At 44.2% G+C, this 11,380-nt stretch overlaps 1 protein-coding gene across 2 annotated transcripts in view; it reads right to left on the bottom strand.

Annotated features, from left to right (window-relative positions):
• The window catches only part of LOC141112553 (F-box/LRR-repeat protein 8-like), a 46,653-nt gene extending 43,532 nt beyond the window's left edge, over positions 1-3,121 (bottom strand). For both annotated transcript variants that reach the window (XM_073605474.1, XM_073605473.1), the window contains exon 1: positions 3,058-3,121. The gene's annotated coding sequence lies outside the window, so the exon portion shown is untranslated. The remainder of the gene's footprint in view (positions 1-3,057) is intronic.
• Positions 3,122-11,380: the final 8,259 nt, after the last annotated feature.

Below are 11,380 nucleotides of genomic sequence, written 5' to 3' on the forward strand. Positions count from 1 at the left end.
CATGTAAATTATTACAAGTGACACCCCGTGAACAGTGAAAAAAAACGGTATTGTGATACCAGAAACATAGACCAATTAGTCATAAAAATAGGAAAAAATACAAGATACACAGATCATGTGCAAAATATACGATGGAAAAATATAGAATAAACCATGTGAAAATAAAAATATATAATAAAAAGTAAGTCCACATCTGTTTAGAATGATGAAAAACAAATATATTGAATGGTGAAAAAAAAAGTTCAAAAAGCGCAAATGCTGTTGCACCGTGTACACCACACCTCAATGCCGTGATTCCACTCCCCTGTGAATTGCTCACTCACCAGCTGATAAGGCCTCACACTCTCGTGTTTGGCCGGCAAAACACCTCAACCCACTATCATGGGGTTTATCATGCGGCCACCGATATCCACTGTTAAGTTTGCCGAACACTTTTCCTTGAGAAAATGACTCCACATATAAGGGAAGAAATGCTCCAAATAGCGTGATACCGTTTTTTAAAACATTTAATCAAAACCTAAAACCCACACATATGCACTCACATGGTAACTAAAATCAACTCTGCACTTCACAGCAAATGGAACTGTATCACAGCAAAGTATAACATAGCACGCAGTAACACTAGCAGGGACGGCCACAGCGGACCCAGGGAGTGTGGACGCCGGCGATCGTCTCACCCGTTCACCGCTCACGTTCTCAGCTGGTCCCCGCTCCGTCTCCCGTTAAATCTCCCTCTATCAGACTTCTACGATTGCCGCGTAGCCACGCCCCGACATGTTTCGTCATACGGACTTAATCATGGGGACCTTATAACGAAACATGTCGGGGCGTGGCTACGCGGCAATCGTAGAAGTCTGATAGAGGGAGATTTGACGGGAGACGGAGCGGGGACCAGCTGAGAATGTGAGCGGTGAACGGGTGAGACGATCGCCGGCGTCCACACTCCCTGGGTCCGCTGTGGCCGTCCCTGCTAGTGTTACTGCATGCTATGTTATACTTTGCTGTGATACAGTTCCATTTGCTGTGAAGTGCAGAGTTGATTTTAGTTACCATGTGAGTGCATATGTGTGGGTTTTAGTTTTTGATTAAATGTTTTAAAAAACGGTATCACGCTATTTGGAGCATTTCTTCCCTTATATGTGGAGTCATTTTCTCAAGGAAAAGTGTTCGGCACACTTAACAGTGGATATCGGTGGCCGCATGATAAACCCCATGATAGTGGGTTGAGGTGTTTTGCCAGCCAAACACGAGAGTGTGAGGCCTTATCAGCTGGTGAGTGAGCAATTCACAGGGGAGTGGAATCACGGCATTGAGGTGTGGTGTACACGGTGCAACAGCATTTGCAGATTGAAGACACTTGCACTTTTTGAACTTTTTTCTTCACCATTCAATATATTTGTTTTTCATCATTCTAAACAAATGTGGACTTACTTTTTATTATATATTTTTATTTTCACATGGTTTATTCTATATTTTTCCATCGTATATTTTGCACATGATCTGTGTATCTTGTATTTTTTCCTATTTTTATGACTAATTGGTCTATGTTTCTGGTATCACAATACCGTTTTTTTTCACTGTTCACGGGGTGTCACTTGTAATAATTTACATGTCACTTTTTGTTAAGGTAATGCTATATTATGTTCAACACTTTTAGGTTATTTTTATCACATTAGGAATTACTATCACATTAAGCAATTGATGTTTTTGTGTGACTACTATTATTGAATATTGGTAATCCACTTTCAACTACTGTGATTTAGGATCTTTTTATTATATTAAAGGGGGGGTGGTCACTTACCTCAAGCCCCACTGTAGGGGGGTAGCGCCACTCTTCATCTTTTTGTGTTTTTGACCTTAGAGATGACCCAGATTTTAGGCATTATTGTTTGGCACTGATTGGCATCCATCCGTACCATCAATTACTGTACATCAGTGCCACCTATCAGTGCCCATCCATGCCACCTATCAGTGGCCATCCATGCCGCCTATCAGTACCCAGTGCCACCTATGTGTACCCATCAGTGCTGCATATCACTGCCACCTATCAGTGCCGCATATTAGTGCCCATCAGTGCTCATCAGTGAAGGAGAAAACGTACTTATTTACGAAGTTTTGTAACAGAAACAAAAAAAACAAATATTTTTTTTTTCAAATTTTTCAGTCTTTTTTTTATTTGTTTAGCAGAAAATAAAAATCCCAGAGGTGATCAAATACCACCAAAAGAAAACTCTATTTGTGGGAACAAAAATGATAAAAATTTAGTTTGGGTACAGTGTTGTATGACCGCGCAATTGTCATTCAAAGTGCGACAGCGCTGAAAATTGGTCTGGGCAGGAAGGTGTATAAGTGCCCGGTATTGAAGTGGTTAATTTTAGGTCTTTTGTTTGTTTAGCAAAAAATAAAAAAAAACCCAGTGGTGATTAAATACCACCAAAAGAAAGCTCTTTGTGTGAAAAAAAATGCTAAAAATGTCATATGGGTACAGGGTCGCATGACGGCTCAATTGTCATTTAAAGTGTGGCAGCGCTGAAAGCTGAAAATTGGCCTGGGCAGGAAGGGGGTAAAAGTGCCCAGTAGGCAAGTGGTTAATATCACTGTAAGCAAAGCACTGCAAATCAATGTCAGATTTGTAACTGAATAAATCGAAATGACAGTACATACACAGCCATTGTTCTCCGCATTTCATGTGAGCGATGTGTCGCAAAGTTTTTTAAAGCTGAACAATACATGCGGCAGCGGCACTTTTCACAAACGTTGATCCCATCAGCGCTGACAACATTCTTCACACAATTTGTTGCTTTTAAAAAAAGGTCAAAAGGATTTTTCCCCAGGCACAATTTACTGGCAGTACAAGCCCTCTCCTAGCAACTGTCACTTTACTGTCACTAGAACAAAAATCATTTAACCTATGAAAAGCCACTTTATCAAAGAGTCACTAAATAAGACTATATGTGCGCCATATGATAAAACACCATGTACTTAATGGTAAAAGAAAAATGTAGGCTGATGCTACCATAATAGAAGTATATAGAAGAACACACCCTGCACACTCACCAAGTCTGATCCCTTCCTGCAACACAAGGCTGCCCTACCTCCTACAAATCTGTATTGGCTCTCTAGGGTCAGATGACAGTCAGAGCCAGGAAGGAGGCGTGCAATGTACAGAAGAGGCGTACTGACTGTGACCAGCATGAGAAATCCAAACGTCTACCACTAACGTCACATTTCATTGTCTTGCTCATCAATGGCTATTTTATAGAGTTTTTTATACTTTAACCACTTCAGCTCCAGAAGATTTACCACCCCCTTTCATGACCAGGCCATTTTTTGCGATACGGTACTGCGTTACTTTAACTGACAATTGCGTGGGCGTGCGGCGCTGTACCCAAATAAACTGTATTTCCTTTTTTCCCCACAAATAGAGCTTTCTTTTGGTGGTATTTGATCATCTCTGCGGTTTTTATTTTTTGTGCTTTATACAAAAAAAGAGTGATGATTTAAAAAAAAAGAAAAAATATAAAAATAAAATTTAAAAACATAAAAATAAAAAAAACACAATATTTTTTACTTTTAGCTATAAAACATTTCCCTAAGAGCCCTTGCACACTGGGGCGGGGGCGGCGTCGGCGGTAAAACGCCGCTATTAATAGCGGCGTTTTACCGTCGGTATGCGGCCGCTAGCGGGGCGGTTTTACCCCCTGCTAGCGGCCGAGAAAGGGTTAAAAACCACCGCAAAGCGCCTCTGCAGAGGCGCATTGCCGGCGGTATAGCCGCGCCGTCCCATTGATTTCAATGGGCAGGAGCGGTAAAGGAGCGGTATACACACCGCTCCTTCACCGCTCCGAAGATGCTGCTAGCAGGACTTTTATTACCGTCCTGCCAGCGCATCGCTCCAGTGTGCAAGCCCTCGGGGCTTTCACACAGGAATACATGCAGCGGCACTTTCGGGGCGGTTTGCAGGCGCTATTATTAGCGCAATAGTGCCTGCAAACCGCCCCAGTGTGCAAGGGCTCTAAAAAAAAAAAAAAAAAAGTAAAAAAAAAAAAAATCAAATTTCTTCATCAATTTAGGCCATGTATTCTGCTACATATTTTTGGTAAAAAAAAAAAAATACATGTATATTGATTGCTTTGCACAAAAATTATAACATCTACAAACTATTACAGATTTTTATTTATTTATTTATTTTTTACTAGTAATGGCGGCGTTTAGCGACTTATAGCGGGACTGTGATATTGCAACAAACAAATCGGACACCTAAAATGACACTTTTTTTGGGGACCAGTGACACTAATATAGTGATCAATGTTCAAAAAAAAAAAAAAAAAAAAAGCACTGTTATTGTACTAATGACACTGGCAGGGAAGGGGTTAACTTCAGGGGCAATCAAAGGGGTTAAATGTGTTCCCTGGGAGTGATTACTAAACAATGGGGAGAGGGTTGCTGTGACTTGGGGGAATGTAAAGATCTGTGTTGGTTCCTGCTTAGCAGGAACATAGGATCAGTACATTCTCCTCTCACAGAACAGCGGTCTGCCTTGTTTACATAGGCTGACCGCAGTTCTGCATTTCTCACGAACGATCGAAGGGTCCGGACGGGCATCGCGTCCGCCGGACCCGCTGATTGGCTCCTGCTGTGTCCAATGACACAGGGAGCGGGTCACCGGAGGCACACATGCGCGCCCCAGACCCGGAAGTGTCAGATCACATACTAGGTACATGATCTGGCACAGAGCAGTCGCCCTGCCGCAGTATATCTACAGTGGGCGGTTGCTAACCAGTTAAAGTATCACTCCCAACTGTCCCTTTTTTTTTTTTACGAGAAATTTTATATTTTGGAAGAATCATGTGTCTTTCTTTCTTCTCACTTTAGGAACTGATGCATGAACCTTCGTATAGATGAAAAACAATTCAAAAAAAGGTACAACTTTCATTTTCAGTGATTTTTTTTATTGAATTTTCAAGGCATATGACAGAGATATCACTTACCGGTATAAGATCAGCATATATTACATATACATTAAAATTGTGCCTGGAACACCATATACTACATATAAATTAAGTGGTCTGGAGCACCATAAGTGACATGCCTCCATCCATAAATACATATAAAATTGGAAATACACTATATTGGGACGCCTGTCTTTACACGCACATTAACTTTAATGGCATCCCAGTCTTAGTCCGTAGAGTTCAATATTGAGTTGGCCCACCCTTTGCAGCTAGAACAGCTTCAACTCTTCTGGGAAGGCTGTCCACAAGGTTTAGGAGTGTGTCTATGGGAACGATTGACCGTTCTTCCAGAAGCGCATTTGTGAGGTTAGGCACTGATGTTGGATGAGAAGGCCTGGCTCGCAGTCTCCATTCTACTTCATCCCAAAGATGTTCTATCGGGTTGAGGTTAGGACTCTCTGCAGGCCAGTCAATTTCTCCAGACCAAACTCGCTCATCCATGTCTGCATGGAACTTGCTTTGTGCACTGGTCCAAATCATTTGGTGGAGAGGGGATTATGTTATGGGATCGTTTTTCAGGGGTTGGGCTTGCCCCCTTAGTTCCAGTGAAGGAAACTCTTAAGGCCTCAGCATAACAAAACATTATAGACAATTTCATGCTCCCAACTTTGTGGGAAAAGTTTGGAGATGGCCCCTTCCTGTTCCAACACGACTGCACACCACTGCACAAAGCAATATCCATAAAGACATGGAAGAGCGAGTTTTGGGTGGGGGAACTTGACTGGCCTACACAGAGTCCTGACCTCAACCCGATAGAACACATTTGGGATGAATTAGAGCGGTGACTGTGAGCCAGGCCTTCTCGTCCAACATCATCTCACAAATGCCCTTCTGGAAGAATGGTCAAACATTCCCATAGACACACTCCTAACCCTTGTGGACAGCCTTCCCAGAAGAGTTGAAGCTGTTATAGCTGCAAAGGGTGGGTCAACTCAGTATTGAACCCTATGGACTAAGACTGGGATGCCATGAAAGTTCATGTGCGTGTTCATGTGCGGTGTCCCGATATGTTTGACAATATAGTGTACATTGGTCATGGGACTTTACATGAGACAAATCACAAATTGTAACATGGCATCTCCACACTTTCCTCCAAGATGGCGTTCCTCTTGGAGGACACCATCTTGGAGAAAAGTGTGGAGATTTCATACTGGCCTCGAATGGTCATACCATACTCTTATTTAGCCTAGGTTCATATTGCAGCAATTTGGCATACGATTTGACATGTCAAATTGCATGCCAAATTGGCAGCTATTGCCAGCAATGTGGCGCCACACTGATCCCCAAAAGTAGTTTCTGTACTATTTTTGGCGACTTCGGGGTGCAATTTGTATAGACATCTGTGCAGCAACCCGCACAGATGTCTCTGAAATCGCTCCCAAAGTCGGGACTGACATGATTCCAATCCCGCTTTCAGTGTGAAGCTGGGCTAAATGTTTAAACAATTCCAGTCATGGGACTTACAGCCCCCTAGATGGTATTTGGGAAAAATTTTACTTGAGAATGCGATAGACCCTTAAGAGATCCCCCTTTGAGTGGTCTTGCTCTCCTCAGGGGCCAGTAGGACAGCTTTGGATTTGTTCATTTCTTTCCACACTCAAAGGCGAACCTGATCATATTTGTCAAACTTGATATACATACCAAGGGATGATCTTACCATGTGGTGATCGGAGGTCCTGAGGAAGCGGGTTATGCCACGAAACGCACTGACCTATTTCTAAACGGTCTCTAGGGACCCTACAACACAAGTCCTGTCGCTGAGAGTTGGCAAGAAGCAGTACTTCAGTACATATACCACAGGCACTGCAGCGCCATGCAACACACATAAAAAAAGACAGGCAGTCGCTGACTAATCAGGGGCCACCTTGGAATTTTTTTTGTGGGCAGCCCGGCGACACCTCCTGCCCAGCCCCCTGTAAGGATCGTGCCCCCCCCCCCCCCCCCAGCAACCCCACGTGCTAGCTTAATTGTCATACCGCTTAATAGCGAGAGAGTCTACAGAAGAGACATACTCCTCCATGTTGGCTGCTGGCAGTGGTGATGTAAGTGAATAGGGAGCCAATGAATGCAGAGGAGTGTGGAAGGACCAAGTACCAGAACGAGAATTCCAACACTCCGCTGCAGGAAACAACCCAGACCTGTGGGACACCAGGATATTGTTGAAATGCACATGCTTTGCACAAGTGCACACTGGTACGGGCCTTTCAGGGTTAAAACAGGCAATGAGTAGATGATGCATCACCTCCCAGTTGCCTGTCAACCGCCCTGCACCATAGAATGCCCCCTGCTTACTAAGGGTGCACCGAATGGAAATTTTGGTGCCGAAACCAAAAATGAAGGATGCACTAGGCCAAAAAAACAAAACTTACAGTTTTTTTTAAATATTTATATTTTTATACATGACTGTATTCAACTTTTTAATTAATATCATCAATTTAAATGAATACGAATTTATTGTTGGCCATTATTGGCACCTTTAGTGCAAGAAAGGTCAAGATAAATGCAGTCTGCAGTCTCTAACCATCTCTTGTATCATGTCCTCAGTCTCTGACCATCTCTTGTATCATGTCCTCAGTCTCTGACCATCTCTTGTATCTTGTCCTCAGTCTCTGACCATCTCTTGTATCATGTCCTCAGTCTCTGACCATCTCTTGTATCATGTCTGCAATCTCTTACTTAAACACATTGCCAATAGTGTTAGCAAAATTTTCATTCGGTGCACCTCTAGCAGACATGATATAGGAGCTGGTCAGAGACTGCAGACATGGTACAAGAGATCAATGCAGCCTTACCAGTGCCCGTCAGATGCAGCCTACCTGTGCCCTGCAGCCTCACCAGTGCCCATCATATGTAGCCTACCTGTGCCCATCATATGCAGCCTGTGCCCAGCAGCCTAACCAATGCCCATCATATGCAGCCTACCTGTGCCCATCATATGCAGCCTACCAGTGCTCAGCAGCCCCACCAGTGCCCATCATATGCAGCCTACCAGTGGCCAGCAGCCTCATCAGTACCCATCATATGCAGGCTACCTGTGCCCAGCAGCCTCACCAGTGCCCGTCATATGCAGCCTACCTGTACCCATCATATGCAGCCTGTGCCCAGCAGCCTAACCAGTGCCCATCATATGCAGCCTACCTGTGCCCATCATATGCAGCCTACCAGTGCCCAACAGCCCCACCAGTACCCATCATATGCAGCCTACCAGTGCCCAGCAGCCTCATCAGTACCCATCATATGCAGGCTACCTGTGCCCAGCAGCCTCACCAGTGCCCGTCATATGCAGCCTACCTGTGCCCAGCAGCCTAACCAGTGCCAATCATATGCAGCCTACCAGTGCCAATCATATGGAGCCTACCAGTGCCAATCATATGGAGCCTACTTGTGCCCAGATCAGCGCCGATCTGTGTGTCACGGAGCTGGATATAAATTGCCCGAGCCGCAGTAACAATGTCCTGCCTCCTGTAATCATGTCACACTGATCCCGGCATTGGATCAGTGTACCGTCTGTCACAGTAGGACATTGTTACTATGGCCAGGGCTATTCAGCTCCAAGACACACGGAGATCACGGCGAGGAGAGGAGGGAGGGGAGGAGGAGGGAGTGGAGGACTGGGCAGCATTGATGACACTCCCGCAATGGGCGGCACCAGGGGAGGACCATGCCCCCTTTTGGTATGGGCTTTTTTTTTTCTTTCGGCCGATTGAAAAAACAGGCAGCCTAAATGTCAGTGCACCGCTACTGCTTACTGACCCCCACAACCCTACATTGCTACCAAGTCATGTAGTGTCTTGGAGGATAGAAAAAGAAAAAATCCTGAAGAAGGCCAGTCCTTCGAGATGCATCAACCTGAGGGGTCTTATCCAAGACCCCCCCCCCCCCCCCCATCCCCGGGTTCGGTGATTTGAGCAACTGATAGAGATTGCCACTTTTGTGGTGTGATGAGCGTGATTTTATGATTTTATTTTAACTTATGTTTGTGAGTAGACATCTTTATGGTTTTTTCATATATCTTTTAAAAAATATGTTGGATAACGCACTAGGCTAGCGCGCCCTTTTTTCTATCCTCACAATACGGTTAGGACAACCCCAGCCCTAGAGGGCAGCAAGGCGTCTGTATAATTATCCACGGTTTGACCAGGCACTTGCGACACTATATAATCAGCTCACTTTAGCACAGGAGTGTGTTGTCTAATGTAGTGTCTTGGGGTTGGATGAAGGAACCACAGTATGCAGGAGTGTCAAATGCCAAAAAGTCTTACAGAGGCTGCAACATTAGAATGGAGAAAAGGTAGATGACACAGGCTGTCAGACAGGTGACTTTCTCTTACACAAATCTGCTCAAGACCTGACAGTGTCATTTAAAAAAAAAAAAAAAAAAAAAAAAAAGGAAGACATTTTTACCACAAATATATTTAGACAGAAGACTCGTCCTCACTACATCTTGGATTATAATTTAGTCCCCAAGTCCCATCATCCTGGACCCTCCCCGGTTTGTGACTGGACAGGGAAAGAAGAAACAGCACAGTGGCAAGCGTATCTGTCACTTTGCGTACTCCTCCTATTAACACGGGATGTCTTAGTACATGTGCCGATTGGCTTGTACTGCTTCTCCCTCTTATACTCCAGCCCTGCTGTACAGGGACTGCAGGCGGCTGCTAAGTCAAATTCAGTTACCTACAGTTGTGCTCATAAGTTTACATACCCTGGCAGAATTTATGATTTCTTGGCCATTTTTCAGAGAACATGAATGAGAACAAAAACTTTTCTTTCACTCATGGTTAGGGTTTGGCTGAAGCCATTTATTATCAGTCAACTGTGTTTACTCTTTCTAAATCATAATCACAACAGAAACTACACAAATGACCCTGATCAAAAGTTGACATACCCCAGTTCCTAATACCGTGTATTGCCCCCTTTAACATCAATGACAGCTTGAAGTCTTTTGTGGTATTTGTGGATGAGGCTCTTTATCTTCTCAGATGGTAAAGCTGCCCATTCCTCTTGGCAAAAAGCCTCCGGTTCCTATAAATTCTTGGACCTGTATAGCACCCTGGTTCCATTAAGCAGGGTCCAGCGCCGTAAGGCCACATTACAGGCAAAACCTTGAGGAATATTCTCTCCTTTCAATGAGGCTCGGGTACCATCCATTTTGGCTGACAGCTTTTTTGAACGAATATCATGATTCTAAATAGAACCGTCCAGACCTCCAAGTATGCTCCAAGAGCACATGTATCACATCAGTGACCATTCTACCTTACAGACACTGGCGAAAAAACTGAGGTCCTTCCTTTGTAGGAGGGGTTATATTGGGGTGGACTTCCTGTTTGACTATCTGCCAGTGTCCATCCACCAGTAGGTGGCATATAACCCATATAGTCATTATTATGTTTGCTTTGTGTCCCGTGATGTACAATAAAGAAATATGATTTTTTCCATCATACTTACCTGTAAAATCCTTTTCTTTTTCATACATCATGGGACACAGAGTCAGGCTAATATTCATTACCTGCTGGGTTATACTCCATCTCCAGGTGAATGGACACTGGTAGACCAAAGGTCTTTAGACAGAAAGTGATCCCCCTATATAACCCCTCCCACACAGGAAGAACTTCAGTTTTGTAGCAAGCACTGAATCCTCAAAAAAGAGGGGAGGGATCACTCTGTGTCCCATGATGTACTCAAGAAAAGGATTTTCCAGGTAAGTATGACGAAAAAATCCTATTTTCTTTTTCATACATCATGGGACAGAGTCAGGCTAATATTCATTACCTGCTGGGACGTCCCAGAGCAATAGCCTTGAGGGGAGGGAAACACCCTGCCAAACGATAGCCATCAGAACTTATACAGCAGCCCACAGTACACGAAAGCCGAATCCTCGGCTGCTCAAACATCCACTTGATAAAATTTTGTGAACGTATGCACTGAAGACCAGGAAGCAGCCTTACAAATCTGAGCCACAGATACCTGATGGCGAAAAGCCCAGGAGGTTCCTACACCCCTGGTAGAATGAGCTCTCACCCTAAAAGGGAGGAGCTTTAAGTTTCAGACCATAGGGCCTGAATGATCAATTGACAATGGATGCTTTGGAAGCTGCCTGCCCCTTCTTGGGTCCTTTTGGTAAAACAAAAACGGAGTCCGATCCTCGGATCTCCGCAGATCTAGACAGATAAACCTTGACTGCCCAGACAACATCCAATGAATGCAGTCGTCTCTCTTCCGCCAAAGCGAGGCTGAGAAGAAAAGAAGGCAAAATAAAGTCCTGATTTAAATGAAAGGCCAACATCACCTTTGGCAAAAAGGATGGAACAGGTTGTAACACGACCCTGCCGTGGTGAAGGATCAAGTATGGTTCCCTGCACGAA

The sequence above is a fragment of the Aquarana catesbeiana genome, linkage group LG11, assembly GCF_042186555.1.
Source record: "Aquarana catesbeiana isolate 2022-GZ linkage group LG11, ASM4218655v1, whole genome shotgun sequence".
Lineage (NCBI taxonomy): Eukaryota > Metazoa > Chordata > Amphibia > Anura > Ranidae > Aquarana > Aquarana catesbeiana.